This window comes from Nannobrachium achirus (genome assembly GCF_963921795.1).
Source record: "Nannobrachium achirus genome assembly, chromosome: 9".
NCBI lineage: Eukaryota > Metazoa > Chordata > Actinopteri > Myctophiformes > Myctophidae > Nannobrachium > Nannobrachium achirus.
Window position 1 is genome coordinate 15,509,837 of NC_137818.1, and position 23,253 is coordinate 15,533,089.

The 23,253-nt window shown below is 42.5% G+C and overlaps 1 protein-coding gene across 1 annotated transcript in view; it reads left to right on the top strand.

Moving 5' to 3' along the window:
• Positions 1-23,253, top strand: part of opn7b (opsin 7, group member b) — a gene marked incomplete at both ends in the record, with an annotated part of 40,364 nt that overhangs the window by 7,021 nt on the left and 10,090 nt on the right. The window lies entirely within an intron of this gene.

Consider the following 23,253-nt stretch of genomic DNA (forward strand, 5'->3'; position numbering starts at 1 on the left):
TGAGTACTTTGGTACTTTGGCACCAATACTTTTGTACTTTTACTCAAGTAAATTTTGGATTCGTACTTCTACTTGTAACAGAGCACTTCTACATCGCCATATTGGTAGTATTTGGGATGATGTGTGGTCAGTAATAATGGAGATTGAAATACGAAATAGCCTACCGAAGACAAGTGTGGTACTGTATCTAGGAAACTTGAATGCAGGAAAACCCACATGGAGATGACATTTATCTGGTCAAGGTGCTGCTGGCAGCCAGCAAAAAAAGCAATAACAAGATTGTGGTGTAAAAGTGACCCTCCAACTTGTGAGCAGTGGCTGTGCATTGTGGAGGAAATATATGTGATGGAGAGATTTACCCATAAACTCAGGATACAAGAAGAACTGTTCCTTGAGAAATGGGAGAAATGGACTGAATACATAAAACCCAACAGAATGACACCACGGATGTCTGACATTGACTAAAAATTTGATCATCAAATTGTTGTAATAATGTTGACCCTGTGATGTTATGTACATGTGACAAACTGCAAATTAAAAAAAAGTGTGAGTACTTTTTTTCCACCACTGCACTGACAGAGTGTTTGTGTAGTGAATACCCGACGGGCCAGAGAGAAGTTTCACAGACAGAGAGTTCAGGGAGTTCGTCCCATGCAGAGAATTCCAGACCACGTGAACCCTATACTGTACACACATACTGTAGTCTACTGGGGTCCCTCAGGGCTCTGCAGTGGGCCTGCTACCATTTCCCCCGACACCAGAAATAAATGATATCGTTCCCAAACTTTTTCGTCTCAGGGCACCCCATATATATATATTTTTTTTTTTTATCCGAGGCACCCCTACATTATAATGTCGGGTGGAAACCTTGTATGTCCAAAACCGTTCGTTTTGTATTTATCATCTATGAAATGTACTAAACTAGTGAAAACGGTAGATCTACAAGCACACAACGCGAGGCGTTGTGTGCTTGTTGTGTGCTTGTAGGGCTTTGCTCTACCAAAAGACGTACACATTTGAAACTTGGGAGATACGAGGTTTCTGCCCAACAGTGACGATATTTCAGTGATTACGTTGCGAGGAAAACGTTGAGATAATAGCCATTTTGGTTAGAACTGACTTTAAAATTATACTAAATAATATTTTTTTCAAGTGTCCAAATAAATTCCAAATATTATCAAATGATCTCGCGGCACCCCTGGACTGCCGTCGCGGCACCCCAGGGTGCCCCGTCACCCACTTTGAAAACCCCTGATCTACAAGCATCACATCACATCTCGTCACGTTGCCACACGTGTGTGAGCTGGGGTGGAATAAGTACTCAATGTAAAAAGTATCAATATTGCAATGTAGAAATACTCTGTTAAAAATAAAAGTCCATAATTCAAAGTGTACTTGAGTAAAAGTACGAAAGTATTGGTATCAAAATATATTTAAAGTACCAAAAGTAAAAGTACAAATTGTTTGAAAATAGCAGATCTACAAGCTCAGTAGATCGGCTATTTTCAAATAACCAAGTTATAAAATAGGGCTAAAGTGGGTAATGTATGTTTTATAATATTATACTTTATATCTGCAAAGTAACTAGTAACTAAAGTTTTCGAATAATTGTAGTGGAGTAAAAGTACAATATTGGATCCGAGATGAAGTGGAGTATGCACTTAGTTACTTTCCACCACTGTATGTTTTCCACCACTGTGTGTGAGCTCGAAGATCAGCTGCTGTATTTCCGACAAATGTTCCTTCCAGAATCTATATAAAATAACAAACAAACAAGTAACCAACATTTATCTGCATAGTGAACTATAGCATTTGGCTTTGTGTCTAACATAACATGGCTATAGCATCTGTCCAAACAACTTCCATCTAAATAACATTCTTAGGTTATGTGTGTGGTTGGGAAAAGAAAAGAGCTAATCTAAATGACAAAAAACGGGAATAAGTAACAGACAGACACATGGGGGGCACTCAAATATAAAAGGAGGAAAGGAAGGACATTATATTCTAGTAAGAAAGATTACTACTTGTGCCAGCAGAGCGGGCAAGTACTGCATTTGGCTGCGTATGTATGTACGTATGTCAGTGTCCTCCTTTGTTTAAGCCTGTATGGCACACAATGTGTGGAGAGACATAGGCTACAGATATTAAACAGACTTCTATTCTTTATAATCCGATGCCAGTGGTGATGTCACCGTGGCCCTCATATCTAGAGTTCAGGCCACTGCGCAGGCCTCACACACACACACACACACATATACATGTATGATTATGTCCATAGGCGTACCGTTAGGTTCCCAGGTGGGGGGGTCCTATTTGGACCGGCCCAGCCCACAACAGCCTAGTCCAGTATGATTCGCCGGCGCCACCAGGCGCCGGCCGAAAAATCGTGGTTCGGGTCGGTTCGGATCGGCCGAAAATTCGGTTTGGTTTGGGTTTCTGTGTGCATTTCCAGGTCGGTTCTGGTGTGTAACAATGAGTTATACCACACAGCGCAGCATGTACATACGTGCACACTACACACATGCACTACACTAGTGATGCACGTGTAGGGTTTTGATGGACACATTTACATTTTCTGGCCCAGCTCAAACTGCCCCAACACAGCATCAATTTTCACAGCCCAGCCCAGCCAGCCCAGCCATTAAATACATGTCAAATACGTCTTTGAATGTGGAATGTAGATTTTAAGCCAATTTCAACTGTGCAAAAACAGAATGGAGGAGAAACTTCAGCACTGATTTAGAGCACATAGCCGAACAGTGCAGTGCAACAGAGCCATACAAAATATCATTAGAACATTTAAAAGCAATGAACCGTTAATTACATGACGGCATGATGAGTGACGACATGCATGCTTGTTTTAATTGATAACACTCCTGTATATGATTGTACACACGGAGCACAACTACTACTGTATCACAGAGAGATGAGACAAAATAAACAACTATAAAGAGAAAGAGACGGTCGAAACACCAAAGCAACAGCTCTATGCCTCTCAACATAATTATTTTCTACAATCTATGCTCTTATCAGTTATCACAAGGCACAACAAGAAGCCAACTAGCAGAAGGTAATTATAACCAGCTCCTTACCTAATCTGCTGCGGATGTGCAAAGTTTAACAAACTTTCAAAGGGTGTACGTTGTTTAAGTCAAAGGAGCATTGTTTTCATATCATAATATGAACTTTAGTTTAGTCAAAAGCTTGTACAATCCACACTGGTCCACACGTGAGTTATTCTGTTTACATTGGGCTACTAACAAGCAGAAGCACTTCACTTCCTCTCTAGATTTCAAAATAAGAGGCTACTCCCGTTGGGAACTGGTTTTATTTTTAAGTCTACTTACAGGAACTTGGGAAGTAATGGACTTAATTAGAATTACATGACACGACCAGTTTCGAGTGGGTTTCGAGCATAGGGAAGCCTACGGGCTGACCGCAGCCTCTTCTAGCGTCCGCGTGGTCCTAGTGCCGGCCCTATTTGAGGCTTTTTTCCACTCCTTTTTGGATTTCAGCGTCGCGGCAGCCCAACTGGTGGTCCGCAGCCCACGGGGGACAAAACGTACGGGACCCCCCCGTCTCCTACGCCGCTGATTATGTCTGAATCTTAGTGTCGAGGGCTTTAACAGCCATTGTACATGTCTGTCTATGTCCCTTTTGTGACCGCATATGGAGATCTCTGTACCTGTGTCCCTTTCACGCCCATTTATGGAGATCCCTGATGTCATTATATGCCAAGCCCCAAGAACTGCGGAGGATTATTGTGGGCTCGCTCCAGCGAGAACACACTAGTTTCCCCCGATTTACATTTATTTATTTATTCCACCATTGTTGGCATCCTACTACTTCCACATTCTATGTGCCAGATATTTCGTTCAAACTTCACAAAATTGTTCAGCTTTACGCAGTTATTATTGTTTGTATTTTTCTTTTTACAAATTTCTTTTTCTTTAAGTCTTTAGCCTTTGGCCATCCGGCCTGGCAGAGACATTAACAATAAACCAGAGTGAAGTGAGCGATACTATGTATGAGTTAATTATGTCCATCTTCTGCTGTACATATACAGTACTTTGTGTGTTTCAGCAGGAACTGCTTTTCTAGTTGAAGCCATAAGCCAAGAAGAATCGGTTGGATTGGTGGTTCCGGACAACCGGATATCCATATACAGTAGTATGCCCAATTGCCCATATATGGACATATTGGTCAGACAACCACATAATCAGAACGACTTGTAGTGGGCATCAAACTCCCGAGTTTCTAGTTGGTTTAATAATAAAGGATTGCACAAAATCCTAACTTTTACAAGCACAAATAATCATAGAATCAAGCTTATAAAGACTATCTGTCTATTTTTGCTATTTGACACATAAGTACGTACAGTAAGTAGTAAATGGTTCGTACATGCTTCTGTCAGATGTAAGTAAAAGAAAAGGGTTGGCAGCCACAACCACTGGCAGTGTGTTCACTGAATAGGCTTTAGAAGAGAAGGTAAGGGTTGGCAGCCACAACCACTGGCAGTGTGTTCACTGAATAGGCTTCAGAAGAGAAGGTAAGGGTTGGGAGCCACAACCACTGGCAGTGTGTTCACTGAATAGGCTTCAGAAGAGAAGGTCACTGCGGGAGGGCGGAGGAGGATCTGACTCCATTGATGGAACTTGACTTGATATTCAAGCAGCACTTAATGCGTTAAGACCGGGAACCCATTATGTTATGCTTTATGCTATGGAAGAATAGCAGATCTACAAGCTCACAGCTACAGATCTAGATCTACAAGCTTGTAGATCTGCTGTTATTGAAAAGTCATGAACATTTGTGCAAGACTTTGAATATTTTTGACCCGATGCTACAAATGTCTTCTAATCCTTCTAATTTTGAAAAACACACGTTCTCTTCGATTGTGGTTCTCAAACTTTTTTCATGTCAAGGACCCCTAGAATTATATGTATTTGGCTGCCGACACCCGTCTCGAAATGTCATGTATCAGGGACTCCCCCCCAGAAGCAAATATTTGAGTTACAAATGTTCACTTTAAAAAAAGAAATATCGTGATTGAAAATATGCTGTAATTTTTTTTACCGCAAATAAAGAAAAAGATTTGCACAAATTTTCATGATTTCTTTTTTCAAAAATAGCAGATCTACAAGCTCGCAGCGCGGCACTCGGTGCCGCGCTGTGAGCTTGTATATCTGCTATTTGTCAATAGCTAAAGCTATTATAAAATAATTCCAGGCCTAAATAGCTTAATGCAGTGCCAGGAGCATGAAGGAGACGGAGGGGTTGGAGACTAGAGAGGTGGAGGAAGGTGAAGGATTCTGTCATGGTGAAGCTCCATTATGATCGCTCACTCTCCTGGACTGCACTCCACACTGCTGCTGTGGTTGGGCAGAAAACCTTGTATCTCCGGACCGTCATACTGTTTATACCGGTGTTTAACCACAGCATCCGTATCGTGGGGGAAAGCTTTTTTTGCTGAAAATATCAGATGGTCAAGCTCACAACGCAACGCGTACGGCTACTACTAAATTCAATGTTCTATGGCTTTTATGTTAAAAGTTTGCATGACTCAAGTTAATCTGGTTAAATGTCTTGCTATGGGCATCGCTCTTGTATAGCCTTCGTGTGGGAGGACTTTGCATAGCGTTCCCTGATTTTAGGGAACATCTTTAGAGTAGAGCCATTTCAAACTTCTTTCATATCAAGGTCCATTATTTATTTGGCATTTGAGCCACGGACCACCATTTGATGAGATTTAGCCTCTCAGACGCAAAACGTAGAATATTTTGTTAGTGTTGGATACGATTTTTGAATTCCATGCTGTATTGATGTGATACCCTAGGACAGATAAACAGGCAAAGCTCCCGGTCGCGGACGATAGTCTTTTCTTTCACCCAGAAAAGAAAAGAAAAAAGAAGATTTTAATTCATTGCCAGCCAAATTAAAATATGAATTTGCGCTAATAACGCCAGGAAATAGCTATATTTTATCATCATGATGCATTCAAATTCAAAGCCATGATGATATACCATACCACAAAATGACCACTAGAGTGAGCCATCGTAACACTAAAACCATAGACTGTAGAAGCCGCCATGTAAAAACCAAGAGTCAAGGATGGGATAGTGACGTCGCTCCATTGACTCACAATGGGATCTCCGCGGGCCGCCATCTGAGCTCAATACTGTTCAATTCGTGCTTGATCGTCTAAAACCACCATCGGTATGGGCACCGGAACGTATACAGACGCCACACAGAAAGTTTCTGAATCAAAATCCGACCTAGTGAAGCTGCGTAAGGGTCGGATGGTTTGCATTGAGCCTAGCGGCTAGCAGAAGCTAATGTAAACAGGAAGGCCTGGTTTAGTCATAATCGTATCCTTTTTTTTCACGGTTTACGTGTTGTTACTAGCCGAAGGTAAGCTAACCATTTTGCTCCGTCTATTAACCCAAATAAAAGCTTAAACAATGCTTTTATATAAAAGTCGATTAAAGTCGCTTGGCAGGGAAGTCCATAGTGACATAGTCGACCTCAAAGTCGATTGGCGCTGATCTTGTTAACAGCACTCATCCGTGCTTTTGTTATGGTCCGTAAAAAAGGACCACTGGTTGAAAACCACAGATTTATTACTTGCCAGCAGACCACGCAAGTACTGCGTTCGGCTGCGTATGTATGTAGGTCCAATCAGGGACCAGCATTTCTGGCAACGTCATCATTAACAGCCAAATGCCAGTGGTGAGCGCACCTCAAGGCGCACTCTGCTGGCGCACTCTGCTGGCGCGCAATTAGGCCATACATGGCCTACTTGTGCACAAGGCGCAAGTCGGCACCTCGACAGAGTGCAGTAAGTTCTAGTTGCAGTTGTATTCTGTTGGTTGCAATAAATGGTTAAATAATCGACCTTGGCGTGAGCGTTCCTGGCTGGAGTATAACAGTTTCTGGGGACATACAAGGTTTCCACCCGACAGCCACGGCGTTCAAGTGCTCTCAATGCAGTGGCGTGAGCATCTTGAAGGCGTATAGTAGTACTGTAGGCCTAGAGGTCAGAAGGTCTCCGAGGTGAGTGATTGAGTCATGATAAAGCTCCATTATGGAGGGCTCTGCACCACTTCACACGGAGCAATTATTAAGGTTCGACAGATAAAAGGGCACAGGGATGGAAGAAGAAGCACGCTGGGGCAAAGGGTGGACTCAAGGACGTCGCGTTAATACGTTTAAAGAAATGACGGGAGAGCGAAGGCCCTTATGTATTATTACTTTCTTTTTTTTACTGAGTGTGACACTGTTAAATCGCTGTGATCCGCGTGCATTATCAGTTAATTAAAATATCTATTTGATCGTGCATGTGCATTTTGATATCGGTTGAAGGGCACGCAGCGGCGGGGGCAAGACATTATTAGAGAGATTAGGATTACTTTCGGTTTTTAGATGAAAAATGAATGAAATTTCTCTCGCGCGCAGGCAGACACACACATGCACGCACGCACGCACACACACACACACACACACACACACACACACACACACACACACACACACACACACACACACACACACACACACACACACACACACACACACACACACACACACACCAGTCATGTAAAGTACAGTACATGTCAAGTACTTAGGTAAAATGTTGAGGTATTTTGACTTTGCTGGAGTATTTCCAATTTTCAATAATTGCAGTTCTACTCCTCTACATCTCAGAGGCAAATATTGTACTTTTTACTCCACTACAATTATTTGAAACTTTTAAGTTACTTTTTGGGTTTGATTATTGCAAAACATGCATTAACCTCTCCAGCCCCATGTGGTGCATCGTGAGCTTGTAGATCGTCATTTTATGCTTGTGAAATCAGATATTTTGCATAATGAGTACTTTTACTTTTGTGCTTTAGGTATACCGTATTGTGATGCCAACACTTTTACTTTTACTCAAGTACATTTTGAATTCCAGACCTTTAATCATTCTAAATAGTAAATGGTGCATTTCTATAGCGCCTTTATCCAAGGCGCTCTACATATATGTGTCCCAATCTCACTGAGAGCCAGTCATCTCGGAAAGTACAGCTTTAGACAGGGACTGAAAATACCTTTTTTTTTTTTTTCTCACTAAAATGTGATAAAGCCACTAAAGCATTTCATAAATTTCAGGCTACATTTCACTTAAACGCCAGAGCTTAACTCTGCATGTAAATAAGACTTTTTTTAATTAATGTGAGAGATCGTCAGGTCATTTGCAGGTTAGAAATTTATTTAGAACTTGAATATCTCAAAAGTAGTATTTCAGCATGGCATCATTCTATAAGCCATATCTTCAAAACTGTTGGGTCAATCTCCACAACCAATATATCATTTTGTAGCTATGATCCCCAGCTTTCAAATGAAATGAAAGAATGAAAATGAATAAAAATCCAATGACTGGCTCCCAGCCAAATTGGGACACATATTGTGCATTACATTCACCCATTCACACACATTCATACACCGATGGCGGAGGAAACCATGCAAGGCACCAACCTGCTCAACGCGAGCAACTAAGGGTTCAGAGTCTTGCTCAAGGACTCTTTGACACTAACTCAGGGGGAGCCCGGGATCGAACTGGGAACCCTTCGGAAACCCGTATTCTAATGACGGTTTCTACACTGCTGAGCCAATGCCGCCAATTAGAGATGGACCGATTGCAAAATTCTTGGCCGATACCGATCCACCAGTTTTATGATGGTCTGACCTGCCAAAACTATTTTTTCGATACCGATTTCTTTAGCTAAGAACTAGAAAATATGGTTGCTCCAATACCCTTTTTTTCAGGCCAAGTAGGCCTACAATACATACTTCAATTTGAGTACCAATAAGCTAGAACAACACTAATGCCAAATCAATCACAATAGTACAATATCCAAAATCACAGACAATATCCAGTCTAATATGACCGTCTGGACTAGGCAGGAGGAAAGCAGGTGACGCATTCTTTTTGGAGACAACATTGACACAGGATTATGGAATATATCCTCATCCTTTATGTCAGTGACCTGCCAGTCACCGATTTCGGCCGGTTTGATATCATACCTGCGGATTTTCTATATTGTCCGATTTCCGATTTCCATCCCTACTGCCAATTCTAAATTGAAGTATCGATACTTTTACTTAAGTAAAACATTTGAGTACTTTTTCCACCACTGACACACGCACACACAAACGCACAGTCGTCTCCCGCATCGTGGTCTCTCCGTCTCTCTCCCAAGGACATTAGCGGGTCAGAATTGCGAGTCAGAAGGGGTGGCGTTGGCATGGCGTCCGTCCCGTCCTTCACGTACGTACTGTGATAGACACAATAATTTAGGAGAGGAGACACTGGTATCTCCCTGACGACCTCGTTACAGGAATAAACCCATACAGGCTGCATGGGACGGAGGAGATAAATCATCTTCTATCTGTATAAATGATCTGCAGAATTATTCATAGGAAATCAGGGTTTTGTTTCTGACAAGCCTATAGGGCAGGGGTCTTCAACATGGGGTCCGGGACCCCTAGGGGGTCCTCAGAGTTACTACAGGGGGTCCTCCCAATCTTTGAGTGATAGAGACTTTTTTTCTCCTTTTTTTATATTAACTCATTCTGTGCCAATGACTGCTTATGACGTTTTTTTTTCCAATAGCCCTGTGTGCCAATGACGGCTTATGACGGTTTTTGTGTTTTTTACATAGAAAAAAAAAAAAAAAACATTTTTTTTTTTTTTTTTTTAAAGATGTCAAAATGACCTGAGATCAGAGAGATGCTTTTCTCTGTTTGTGTGTTCGCTCCCTCGTTTAGCTGATTGAGAAAATGTGTGTTCATGTGTGTCCATTCTAGTGGATGGACACTTTTTTTCATTCAAACAGCTCTATCTCTGGAACCATTTGTCCGATTGACAAAATTCTTTTTGCCACTGAATCACAACAACTGTGTCTGTTTCTGTGGGGAAAACAATTATAAAAAAAAAATCATTTTTTTTCATTGCATAGTAAAGAAAAACATACAAAATCTCGGCACAGCTACCTTGGAGCCATTTTGGCATCTGGCACAGAATGAGTTAACCACGTGAACCATAGCGTCCATCAGAGAACTTTAGCCAAAAATAGCAGATCTACAAGCTCACAACGCCTCGCGCTGCGAGGCGTTGTGAGCTCGTAGATCGGCTATTTTCGGCAAAGAGCTTTGGTGTAGAGGGGAAAAAGAGGAGACTAAGTACAGAGTGAAAGGTCAAGTTTATTAAGTATTGACGGTTCAAGTGGTTAAATATCTGAAAACTTCAAATTGACATGAATCCAAAATACACTGATGATTGTGCTGTCAAACGATGAAACTATATGGAATCTATAAAAAGGTTGTGGGGGTCCCTGCTTCATCTCTCTCTCAGCTAAGGGGTCCTTGGCCTGAAAACGTTGAAGACCCCTGGCCTATAGGGTTTGGTTAGTAAACAGGGTTGGGGTGGGGCATGTTTTTAACAATCTAATCTAAGCCCGGGTCCCCCAGGGATCTGTCCTAGGCATTTTTTTTAATCAATTTGTTTTATTTACCTATACGCCAAATATCTTTCCCTTCAATTTCTGCTCTACAAGCTTGTTAGTTTCGTAGGAAAGGGGGGTCCACGCGCACAGGGTGGATTTTCTTTTTGCCAGCTGTTTTTTCTTAATCCTTAAAGGGTATATTTTAAGATTCTGCCAGGTGCCAAGCTGAAATATCGTCCCAAGGGGTTGATTTTTAATGATTTCTTGCACCTACCCATTCACTTACTATACAGGGGAAAAAAATACCCAAGCATTTGTTTTGCACGAAAAACATTCCTTGGGCTAAAAACAGCACCACCAAACAAAAGTGATGAGCCATCGCGTTTCAGTTTTATGGGGTCCATTTTTTGCCCCACGATATTTCAGCTTGGCACCTGGCAGAATCTTAAAATATACCCTTTAAGTAAAAAGAAAAAAAAATCCACCATATGCGCGTGGACCCCCCTTCCTACTAGACTATGTAGAGTGTCTATTTTACAGGTATTTTCACATACTGTTCACATTAGGGTTTGTGGTGTTGTTAACAAACTTTAAACGTGAAATGAATCAATACTGAGCAACTACTGTACATTACCAGCTCAGTGGCCTACTGGCCTTGTGCTTAAGAGTGTCCTCCCCTCACAAAAACATGCAGTAATCCTGGTCTCAATAATGCCTCCCCCTGGCCAGCCGGGGCGCTTGATGGAGGGTAAAGGAACTGGTTGGAATAACGTGTTCCTTCCACGCGCTATGTCCATCCCGGGGAAATCCCCCCTGTCAGGTGAAAAGAAACAACTTGGACTACTCATGCATTGAAGGAAGCATGAGGTCAGTCCGTTGTCTCCCCAGGCGCGGCAGAGGGAGAGCAGAGCCCAGGATTACATAGGCAATTGGCACTGGGTGAAAATGGGTTGCAAAATCGTGGGATAAAAATTATATATAAAAAAAAAAAGAGTGTCCTCCCCTGAGACTGGGAGGTCGGGGTTCGAGTCCTTGGATCAGATTACTTGCGGCGCAATTAAGGGAGAGAAAAGGCTGAGTTTCAGTGAGTTTCAGTTGGGAGAGAAGGTATCAAACTGCACCTCCATGGGATCAAAGGTGTGCGTATGCGCCGTGGCCGTGCGCAATCATGGACCCCTTCTCCATTGGGATGATTACATGCAATTTAATGTAATTGTCTCATATTGTAGGCTGTCACGTAGCTGCTAGACTCCATTATAGATGGAGTATCCAATTATCGGCATCTACTGGTAGATAGGTATTTTTAATAAGAAAGTAATTATTAGGTATGTCAGGTCCATAATGTAATTGTCTCATATTGTAGGCTTTCACGTAGCTGCTAGACTCCATTATGGATGGAGTATCCAATTATCCAACTATTGGCATCTACTGGTAGATAGGTATTTTTAATAAGAAAGTAATTATTAGGTATGTCAGGTCCATGTTATGATTCTCAGTTGTTGGCGGTCGGTTTTGTAATACCTCGGAACACAATGGGATCTCTGATAAAAAATCCACAGGTCCATTAGTGCAGTGGTTCTCAACCTTTTCAGGCCGCGACCCCCAAAATAATGATATTTGAACTGGGGACCCCCACACCCTGACAAGCACTAAGAGTTGAGGCATTACATTTTGTATGACACGGTTCTATTGTGAAAATAGCAGATCTACATGCTCACAACGCCTCGCAACGATTTCACGATTTCTGCCTCTAATATTTCACAATTTGACCAATGTTTAATTTGTTGTTTTAGAGGTATTAAAAAGTCCTTAAATTGTCACTTTAGAAACGTGCATATACTCTCTACACACTTAAACTTTGTCGGTTTGTTTACTGCTGAGTGAGAAAACAATGTTGCACACTAAGTTAATCATCTGGGGACCCCCCAAAATTAATCTGGGGACCCCCCCTGGATCCCGACCCACAGGTTGAGAACCACTGAAGTAGAGTAAAGAACAGTAGCCTACTTAAAATAAAAAGAAACTGATCACACTCCACCATTGCAAACAGGGCACCATGGTGCACCTAAGCATGCGCGAGTGTCCCTGTGTGTGTGTGTGTGTGTGTGTGTGTGTGTGTGTGTGTGTGTGTGTGTGTGTGTGTGCGCGTGTGTGCGCACACGTGTGCGTGCCTTTGTGTGTTTGTATAATTCCTTCCACATATCTCAGCAGCCATAACCCACAGTGACGCTCTTTAAATATTTTTAAGCATCCTGCGCGATAGAATCACATTTACACTGCATCTAAAGACTCCACCTTTTGCACAAAAAACGCGCATTTTTACCCCAATGTTCCTAGCAGCTTCTCCTGAACCTATTGTATTCGCAAGATGTACACTTTGTAGAAAAGTAATGTGTGGCTTTACTATGCAAATCTTTCCCCAGAGCTTCTCCTACGCAATTTTCGTCACGAAAGTATCAGGTTACAGTTTGCTTCAGCAGTGACGGGCGCGCAGCGAGAGCCTAGCTAGCCGAGAGCCTGTATCTTACAAGAAGTTGGCGGCCCTTCGGGCCACTCACATCTAGAGTTCGGCCCACTCACCTCTTCACAGCAACATACTGTCTGTCTGTGTGTGTGTGTGTGTGTGTGTGTGTGTGTGTGTGTGTGTGTGTGTGTGTGTGTGTGTGTGTGTGTGTGTGTGTGTGTGTGTAGGGGTGTGTGTGTGTGTGTGTGTGTTGCTAAAATGAAAACATTGAAATAATGAAATGAAAACATTGGCAGGCCTATTATAGTAATAATAATAACAATTAGGCCAAAACTTTTTTTTTTTTCACAAAACTTTTTTTTTTTTTCAAAAAACTTTTTTTCAAAAATCTTTTTTTTCTCAAAAAAAAATTTTTTCTCAAAAAAAGAACTACCCATATTTGCCCATTACAAATCCATTTCATTGCTGGTATACCGCTCGGGCCCCCGGAGGGGGCCCGAAATTCTAGTTTTAGTAATGGGTTTAATTAATCATTTGTTTCTGTTCAGTCCACATGGACCTACAGTAACTCACACCATTCCTTGTCTGTCTCTAGTGCCACGCACGCACGCACACACTTCAGTGCAGACTGCAGAGAAACGCTGAGAGGGACAATTATTTTCGGCACACACTTTAAAATCACGACTTATTGGGAGATTCGTGCCTACCGCTCCTGTGGGCCATGAATAAGAATTTCAATTTAACAGTCGAGTGATTTAACATCAATTATGAACCGCGATTCAGGTTTTTATTCAAGGCTAATAAACCGCTACTTAATTTTGCTCATTAAACCATCATTATAATTTTTTATTTCATTTCGTTTGTATAAAAGTGGTAATTTATCAGAACCAGGACCAAGTCATAAGTAGTTTGCAGTGGTGGAAAGTACTTTTACTCTTGTAGCCTATTTAAGTCAAATTATTAGGCGCTTTTAATTATTGTTTCTATTTCTTGATTCCAGTGGTGGTGGTAGGTCACTTTTGCGGTATAAAGAAAACGTATTCCACCGCTGTTAATTTGGAAACATCTCACATGCGAGAATTGATCTGCAGCAGTAGAATAGCGATCATACATACTGAAATGTCTTTAACTTTTCAGGATTCAAATTCAAAAGTAGCAAACGTAGCAGATCTACAGTACAAGCTCGAATTTGCAATTCTGCTTTTTTTAGACTTGATGATCCAGACAAAATTGGCACTAAACAGAACATACTGTACAGCCTAATGGATGGAGATGGCTGTGAATGCGACTTTGTACAATCCTCTGCAGAGCCCCACATGCATACTAATAGGCCTCAGACATAAAACACTTTGAGATATAGATGAGCACACATGCACTATTGTTCTTTGTCGCTGTCGGGTGGCATAGTGGTGAGAAATCTATCGTTCATTTCAGTGAACCGGATCATTGTTCGTTTGTTCATTAAAACAGAGTCGTTCATTAAAACAGATTCGTTCATGGGTGCCCGCTGGCCTACCGGTCCAGACACATACCGCTTAGGCTCAGTGTAGCCTGCAGGGGCGTCAATTGGGTATGGCAGGGGTATGCAGCTGCCATACCCTGGGTCCAGGGGGGAAAATAACTTTTAAATAAAAATCCATGAATGTCTATAACTACAAAGTTAATGGAAGGTAGGTTAACAAGTTATATTCTCCACACTTGTATTCTCCCCATCTTGACTAAATGGTAGCTAGCCTATATTCCCAGGTTCCGCAGGTCAGCAGCACAGGTGCAATGCATTATTGTTAATTGTGGCACGTTTACTAACATGCCAAGTTTAGCTGCACTTGAACAACCGTTCCAGGCTGCCATATCCAGCCCAAGAAACCGTAGAAACGGGGGGAAAATAAAATGTACTTCTTAAAATATAAGTATCAAAAATATAAGTATCATGCCCTAAGGTATGGCACCATGACTGAAGACACCAGTCATTTTGCCATACCTTAGCTTTTTCTGAACTGACGCCAATAGCCTGACCGTGTTGTCGCTCCCCCCATTTCCTGTCAGTCTACTAGCCTATCAATGAAGGCATAAAAGCCCAAAAACATATCTTCAAAAAGAAAAGATTTGCATGTTGTTCACAACTCCAGTCAGTTGGTCAGTCAGTCTTGCTCTGCACCAAAGAGTTGAAAGCTCCCCACCCAGGCACCCACTCCCAGTCTCCCACAGGCACAGTACCTCGTGCAGGTTGCATTTCTGGCTAATAAAGTATTAAATCAATTAAACAGTGCTGCCCTCCCCCCGTTGTTCAGTCCAATCAGGAAAGCTGCCTGTTTCTGCATCTACAAGCAAGCTCACAGCACGTCACATCGCATTGCATCGTGGCGCGTTGTGAACTTGTAGATCGGCTATTTTCTAACATTTCGTACTTTTGGCACTTTATTTACATTTTGTTGCCAATACTTTTGTACTTTTACTCAAGTACATTTCTAGAGCAGGGGTCTTCAACGTTTTCAGGACAAGGACCCCTTAGCTGAGAGAGAGAGAGAAAGCAGGGACCCCCACTACGTATTGTATAAAAATGTGTTGCAGATTAAACATTTTCATAGATTTCTGAGACAGCTTAGACTTGTTTGACAGCAATATCAATAGTGCAGGTTGTTGGTTTAATGTCTATTTTTAGACATTGAACGACTTGAACCGTCAATACTTTTTCTTTTCACTCTACACCAAACCTCTTTGCCAAAAATAGTCGATCTACAAGCTCGCAACGCCTCGCATGTCACAAAGATTTGGAGGACCCCCTGTAGTAACTCTGAAGACCCCCTGTTGAAGACCCCTGTTCTAGAGTATTTCTATATTGCACTATTGATACTTTTAGTTAGGTAAAAAAAGGTGGGTACTTTTTCCACCACTGATAAGACTTTTCATGTTGTGGAATGTGTTCTAATTGAAGCATGGCTTTTACTTTGCTCATGTCCTTATCAAGAACAGCAGCAGCAACTGCACCTAAACATGTCACTGTTCAAAGAGTGGCTTAATTATGACAGCTTAATGACATCCATAAATTGTGTCCGCGATTCAGGTTAATAAACTGCTGCTTATTAATGTGCTCATCAAACCATAATTAAACTGTTTATTTATTTTTTTACTTTACTATTTCATCTCTGTCTGGTGGAGACTTTATATGTCCAAAACTTAATGTTACTTTTCAGGATACTAATTTGAAAGCATCAAAAGTAGCAGATCTACAAGCTCCAAACGTGTCGCTTCATGCCATGTTTCGAGCTTGTGGATCTGCTAGTTTTGATGCTTTTTATGTGACGATGTACAGAATGATCAAGTATGGTGTTAATTTACGGGGGGGAAACACAACAAGTTAGAATATGGAGATAAGAGGTTTCTGCCTGACAGCAATATAAAGAGATATAACATATAGCGATATAAAATATTTTATAGGTAAATTGGAAACATTATAGACATACACATCTACAGGGGTGTCGCACCAAATTCTGGGCCCTGGATACAAGGATTCATTGCGGGCCTCCCATGAATGTTCTTCATATATATAAAAGTTCACAGCGCGGCACTGAGTAAATGGTAAATGGTGCATTTATATAGCGCTTTTATCCAAAGCACTTTACAGAGATTGTGCATTACATTCACCCATTCACGCACACATTCATACACCGGTGGCGGAGGAAACCATGCAAGGCACCAACCTGCTCACCGGGAGCATATGTTTGTGTTGTCTGTACTTGTCATGTTACTCATGTTTTGTCTAAATAAATGATTCAATCAATCAGTTCTGCATCTACAAGCAAGCTCACAACATGTCACGTCATATTGCATCGTGGCGCGTTGTGAGCTTGTAAATCGGCTATTTTCAAACATTTTGAACTTTGGTACTTTAAGTAAATTTAGTTGCCAATACTTTAGTATTTTTACTCAAGTGCATTTTGAATTCCACTTTTACTTTGTATTCCTAGAGTATTTCTACTTTTACTTAAGTAAAAAAGGTGGGTATGTTTTCCACCACCGATAGTCTTGTTCCATGTTGTGGAATGTGTTCTAATTGAAGCATGGCTTTTACTTTGCTCATGTCCTTATCAAGAACAGCAGCAGCAACTGCACCTAAACATGTCACTGTTCAAAGAGTGGCTTAATTGTGACAGCTTAATGACATCCATAAATTGTGTCCGTGATTCAGGTTAATAAACTGCTGCTTAATTTGCTCATCAAACTATAATTAAACTGTTTATTCATTGTTTTACTTCACTACATATTACCAAAATTGTTACTTTTCAGGATTCTAATTCGAAAGCATCAAAAGTAGCAGATCTACAAGCTCCAAACGTGTTGCTTCATTAGACGTTATACGTTAGAATATGGAGATAAGAGGTTTCTGCCTGACAGCAATATAAAGCGACATAAAATATAGCGATATAAAATATTTTTTCAGAATGAGTAACAGGTAAATTGGAAACGTTACAGACATACACATCTTATGAACCGTCTTCTCCACTTTAACAATGTAGTGCCATGATTTGTTTCCACCCTAAATGATGATCACTGATCAGGTATTATGATTATACTAGGAGGAAGATTTTTTTTAAGTACAGAAAGAGTTAAAATTTGGTTTATATGTGGCCACACCCACCAGTTCATTAAGTATGCATGTTGTCAGGTGGGCGGTGACCCAGCGGAAGTTAGCCACACCCACAGTGTTGGGTGTATGATAAAAGGGGAGGGGATGATTATATGATGTCATTTAATCTGTGTTTTTCGACTGGGCCTTTTGAGGCCCAGTCTTTCAGCTTTCAGGAAGTAAACACAAATACTCGGGGAAGACAAATTTGCACATTATAACGCTACCCCGTGGTCTATTAGAGTAAGGTTAACTTAGACACATACAAAACAGAAAAAGTACAAAACTATGGCACCACCTCTTTAACATTGTTTTTATGTGGCCACACCCACCAGTTCATTAAGTATGTCTGGTTGTCTGGTGGCTGGTGGCCTAACTGAGATTAACCACTCCCATAATTGTGAATGGTAAAAGGGGAGGGGATGAGTTTATGATGTCATTTAATCAGTGTTTTTCGACAAAAGACCCAGTCTTTCAGCTTTCAGGAAGTAACCAAAAATACAAAGGGAAGACAAATCTGCACATTATAACCACACCTGGGGGTCTATTAGAGTAATGTTAACTCCATAGACACATACAGTACAAAACAGAAAAAGTACAAAACTATGGCACCACCTCTTTAACACCACTGCTGGGATGCTGCTTTCAGGGTGGGATTTACTGTAGGGCAGATGGGGTGCATTAGCCCTGCTTGTGGTCAGACTGGAAAGGACACGTATTTCCTTTTGGGGAATGCAGACTGTCTGAGAACTTTGATATTTAGTATGGGTGTAACATATCACCAACCAGAACCCAATTCCTTTTTTTTTTCTTTCTTTTTTTTTTACCGGTATCACTTGGCTCCCTTTTGGAATTAACGCCAGGCTTTCCTCGTGGCGAAGTCAAGCTGACTCTTATCACGCACAGCTGATTAAGAGTCTCGGCTGTGTGTGCGTTTCACTCGCATAAAAGTGGTTTCGCCCGCTGAACGTGCTCGGCTCGCACCCCGGTTTTGTTTGTAAATCAAGAGACCTGCACTCTAATGATCTTAATAGAACCCACGGTGATGGATGGGCTGTTCCCCCGTTGGCAATCACAGTGGAGAAAATTGCGTTTTCCGCTGTAGCACTTCCTTCTTGCTCACCCCTCCACCCCACCCCCATGTGTACTTGCCCTCAGACCCCCATCTGTAAAGAGGGCAGGAACCCAAATAACAGAGGATTGGTGCTGAGGCTGATTATACAAATGTCTTCTAAATCCTAACAGTTTTCTGAGAGGGGAAAAAACGTATGTTTCTATATCAGTGGTGCTCAAACCTTTTCATCTCAAGGACCCCCGAATTATATGTATTTGGCCGCAGACAAAACTATATTGTTCCAGGGAACCCCAGAAGCAAAGATTTGAACTGCACGTTTGCGTTAAAAAATATATAGGCCTATATTCAAAGATTGACACAGGTGCTTTAATTTCCAGGTCTAAATGGGTTAAAATTTTACGTCTGTCCACGTAAATCCCCAGAAATAGCCAATCTACAAGACCACGTCGCAATCTGTTGTGAGCTTGTGGTTTCAAACAGTCGAAACAGATTTTGATGATACGTCAACCAATTTAGCAGGGAAGCCCCCCCTCAAGCAGCTGGCTGCACCCAGGGGAATATGTGAGAACTAACAAGGTGGTGGGGAATTGCTTTACCGTCTGCTCGGGGGTTAAAGACTGGAGGATCGATGCGGAATAATCACCTTGATGTTATAGGTGGTCTCGGCTGGATCGTAAGGCACCGGTGACCTGAGGCAGACCTCAATCACCATCATGGCCCGCGGACCCCCGCCACAAAGGGCACAGTCGTGCTCTTATACCGCTGAGCCATGGGTGGTCTTAAAAAGGAAATGAAGGATGTCAGCCGATTACGCCTGATGCCCGTTCAGGGAGAACCGCCATGAGCTATAATCCAACGTGACTGCTGAACTAAAGCTGCAAGGAAATACATATCAGTCATCTGCGGCATGTCTATGTGCCGGCGACTGCAACAGAAAGAACACTGTGTTCGCCACACAGTGCATCACACCGCACGGCGCTGTGTGCTTGTAGATCTGCTATTTTCACTAGTTGTGTGCGACGGTCTTGTGTGATGAAGCAGGGCTTTACTTTACGAAGAAATGTACTAATGTGAAACTTGGAGATACTAGGTTTCTGCCCAACAGTGACATTATGTTTTGTCTTTTTTTTTTCGTAAATGCCATACTTCTTCATAATCCAGGGTCACACAAAAGTATCTAAAATATTCCAACTCGTAAAGCTGCAATTACTTTTTGCAATTTTTCCTTTTTTTTAAGATTTGTTTTGGGGCTTTTATGCCTTTATTGGATAGGACAGTAGACTGACAGGAAATGGGGCGAGAGACACGCTGCAAAGGTCGTCCGGATCAGGAATCGAACCAGCGACGCCGCGAGGCATCCATGCCTATGTGGCAATGCCTAAGTGGTTGGTATGCGCCCGGACCAGTAGGCCAGCGGGCGCCCCTTTCATTTTTCATTATCTTTGTGACAATCGGTTAGTGTGCCTGTGTTTTTTTTAGGAATATTGAATCAATGAAAAGAGCAACTTGGATGCTGATTTTCTATTTCCTAAAAATTAACGGTTCTGTACATAGAAGATGAGGTTTCTGCCCGACAACAACAAAATGTAAATTAAATTGTCTGTAATTTGATAGGTCCGCTGCCTCTGTATGCTTGAGCTTTAGCTGTCTTTTGCCTAGCTGCATGCAATGACACAGTTTAGGCCCCATTTACACTGTCAGCCAAATCCAGCCTCAATCAGATCTGTGTCCCATCCAGATTGGAATCCGATTTGTTCCATGTGAACATGTGACCATTTAAACCGGATTCCAATCTGGATGTGGCACAGATCTGATTCAGGCTGGATTTGGCTGACAGTGTAAATGGGGCTTTCGTCTGAGATCTTGATCAGTGAAGGGATATATATCTGTTCTTTGTCTGTCTGTCTGCCTGCCTGCCTGCCTGTCTGCCTGCCTGCCTGGCACGTGCACACATGAAGCAGCCTGCTATGTGCATGAAATTTTGAATGCACATTCTCACTAGGTCAAGGAACAGATGCCACCCTTCTCACATTGGCTTGTTATAGCGCCACCAGCGGGTCAACTTTTGCAAAATACAATGAACAAAATGCCTCAAATCACGCATGCAGCGTCCGATTGCCGTGAAAGGCCAAATAACACATGGCACCCTTTTCACCCCGGCCTATTATAGCGCCACCAGGAGGCCAAAAAACCTGCCGGAGACCTGTTCTCGGAAGAACACTGCTTCTAGTTTTTCTTTGATTTCTTTTCCCACTTTTCTTGCTTTTTTCCCCTTCCTGCTTTTTTTTGCTTTCCTACTTTTTTCCTGGCTTGGCCACTTTATCGCTGCTTGCAGCTATATTCTTGTTATTGTATTTTGTCTCCCTTACTCTTCTATTGAGACATTTAGATTGTGTCAAAGGTCACGTGTCACCTGTAGACACAGGATCTGACACGACCTGATGGTCAAGATTACATTTATCCCCTAAACAAGCCAGGGATGAAGCATTTTCAGCTGTATAACCAGTGGTGTAGGCTACTGAGGATGTTGTTTTTTTTTGGAGCTGTGTGGAGCTCCCTATACGTGGCCGTGTGTGTATCCGTCTATGTGGGTCCGTATGTAGCCCCGTCTATGTGGGTCCGTATGTAGCCTCAAGAATGTGGTGAAGTACCTTTTATGACCACACATGTTAAGGGAGGGGCGCTGTTTTCAACTGCAATACACACACACACACACACACACACACACACACACACACACACACACACACACAGCTCCACTTCGAATATATATATATATATATATATATATATATATATATAAATATATATATATTTTGTGTGTGTGTGTGTGTGTGTGTGTGTGTGTGTGTGTGTGTGTGTGTGTGTGTGTGTGTGTGTGTGTGCGTGTGTCTATAAAGACAGTTTTATCCAAGTGATTTGCGGTAACCAGCTGACTGAGCCAATCCCTCTGAAACTAGGAATTAAGACAGGCTGCCCCTGGAGCGCAGTGAACTTTGTGCTGGCCATTGACCGGTGGCTACAGTGGATGCGCCTCTGCGCACCCCTGGATGTCCGCTCTCCCAATCCCGTCCAGGGATACGCTGACGACGTGCTAGCGTGTTCCCGCAGCGAGGAGGTACTAAAGAACATGCTCTCCAGAACCAACAGCTTTTTGGAGTGGTCTGGGCTGGAATGCAAACAAGCCAAATGCGCTGTCTTTTATGAGAGGCGTAGCGGAGGGAACCGCTGGTACCGCTCGAAATCAGACAAAAACCCATCATTCACTATCAATAACATCCCAATCAGAGTGTATGAACGCCACGAAACATACAACTATCTCAGACACAAATTTAACATCGCCGGCGAGTGGAGCGCGCAAGTGGACGAGATTGTGAGCGAATATACAACGCGGCTCGACCTTATCCACTCATCCCCCCTGCCCCTCGTTATGAAACTGGAGGCTATTGGACAGGTGGCAATGTCCAAAATTCAACATCTTTTTGCCAATGTTCATATTCCGAGGAAGGTCCTGTTTGAGTTGAATAACAAGACTGTGCAGCGAGTGAGAGAGTGGTTTGGCCTGAATACTCACACAACACGAGACATCATATTCCACAGTCAGCGCGAGGGAGGGCTAGGGGTTCCCGATATTGAATGGACATATATTTCCACACGTCTCTCTCACCTACACAACATGCTTAACAGTGACGACCGGACAGTTAGAGAGCTTGCCAGAGCCTCTCTCCTCCTTGACATGGAGCGGCACAAAGTGCCACGGGCGAGAGACCTGCCCTCCAGCTTCCTCGGTTTCAAAAAGAAACAAAGTGGAAAGCTGGACACCAACGCAGCTGGATTTGGCGTAAATTCTGACTGGCCGGACTTGAATGACTTATGCAACTGGAGCGACGTCTCCATTCACTGGAGACGAGACGACGCAGAGCTGGTGCGCGCCACGGAGGCTGTAATTACTGACCAGGCAGTCTCTGTGTGCGCAACAGTGTGCCGGGACGACGGCACGTCGTGCGCTCTGCCTATATTAAGCGCGCGCGCGCATCTCCTTGCGCAACGGGAACAAAAGCGGAGACAGCGCTGGACGGGACTTCGGCTGCAGGGGAAGGTTGCCTGCCTTCAATCAGCCGACCACTCAGTGTCCCACTCATTCCTCAAAAACGCAGCTATTGATGAGGAAATCCTCATCTTCACGGTGAAAGCACGTCTCCAAGTACTGCCCACCAAACTCAACCTCTCCATCTGGTATCCCAATAAACATGACTCTTTCTGCCTACATCATGGACAGCAGCACATGATAGAGTCTATGTCTCACATCCTCAATGGTTGTCACTTTTATAAAGGACTTTACACAGCCAGACACGACAGAATTGTCAACATAATAATGAAATCAGTTTGTTCCATTTCTCCTCCTGCTGTGTTCCACTCTAACATCCCAGTGAAACCACACATGTTTGAAAATAGTAACCCCCATGCTTTTGTAAATATTTCTGCTAATACACCTGATATAATCAAAATTGATGAGGAACGCAGGGAAGTCGTCCTACTGGAAGTAGGCTGTACTTTTGATTTTAGCCTTGAGGAAGCCTTCCTCACTAAACAGCTGAAG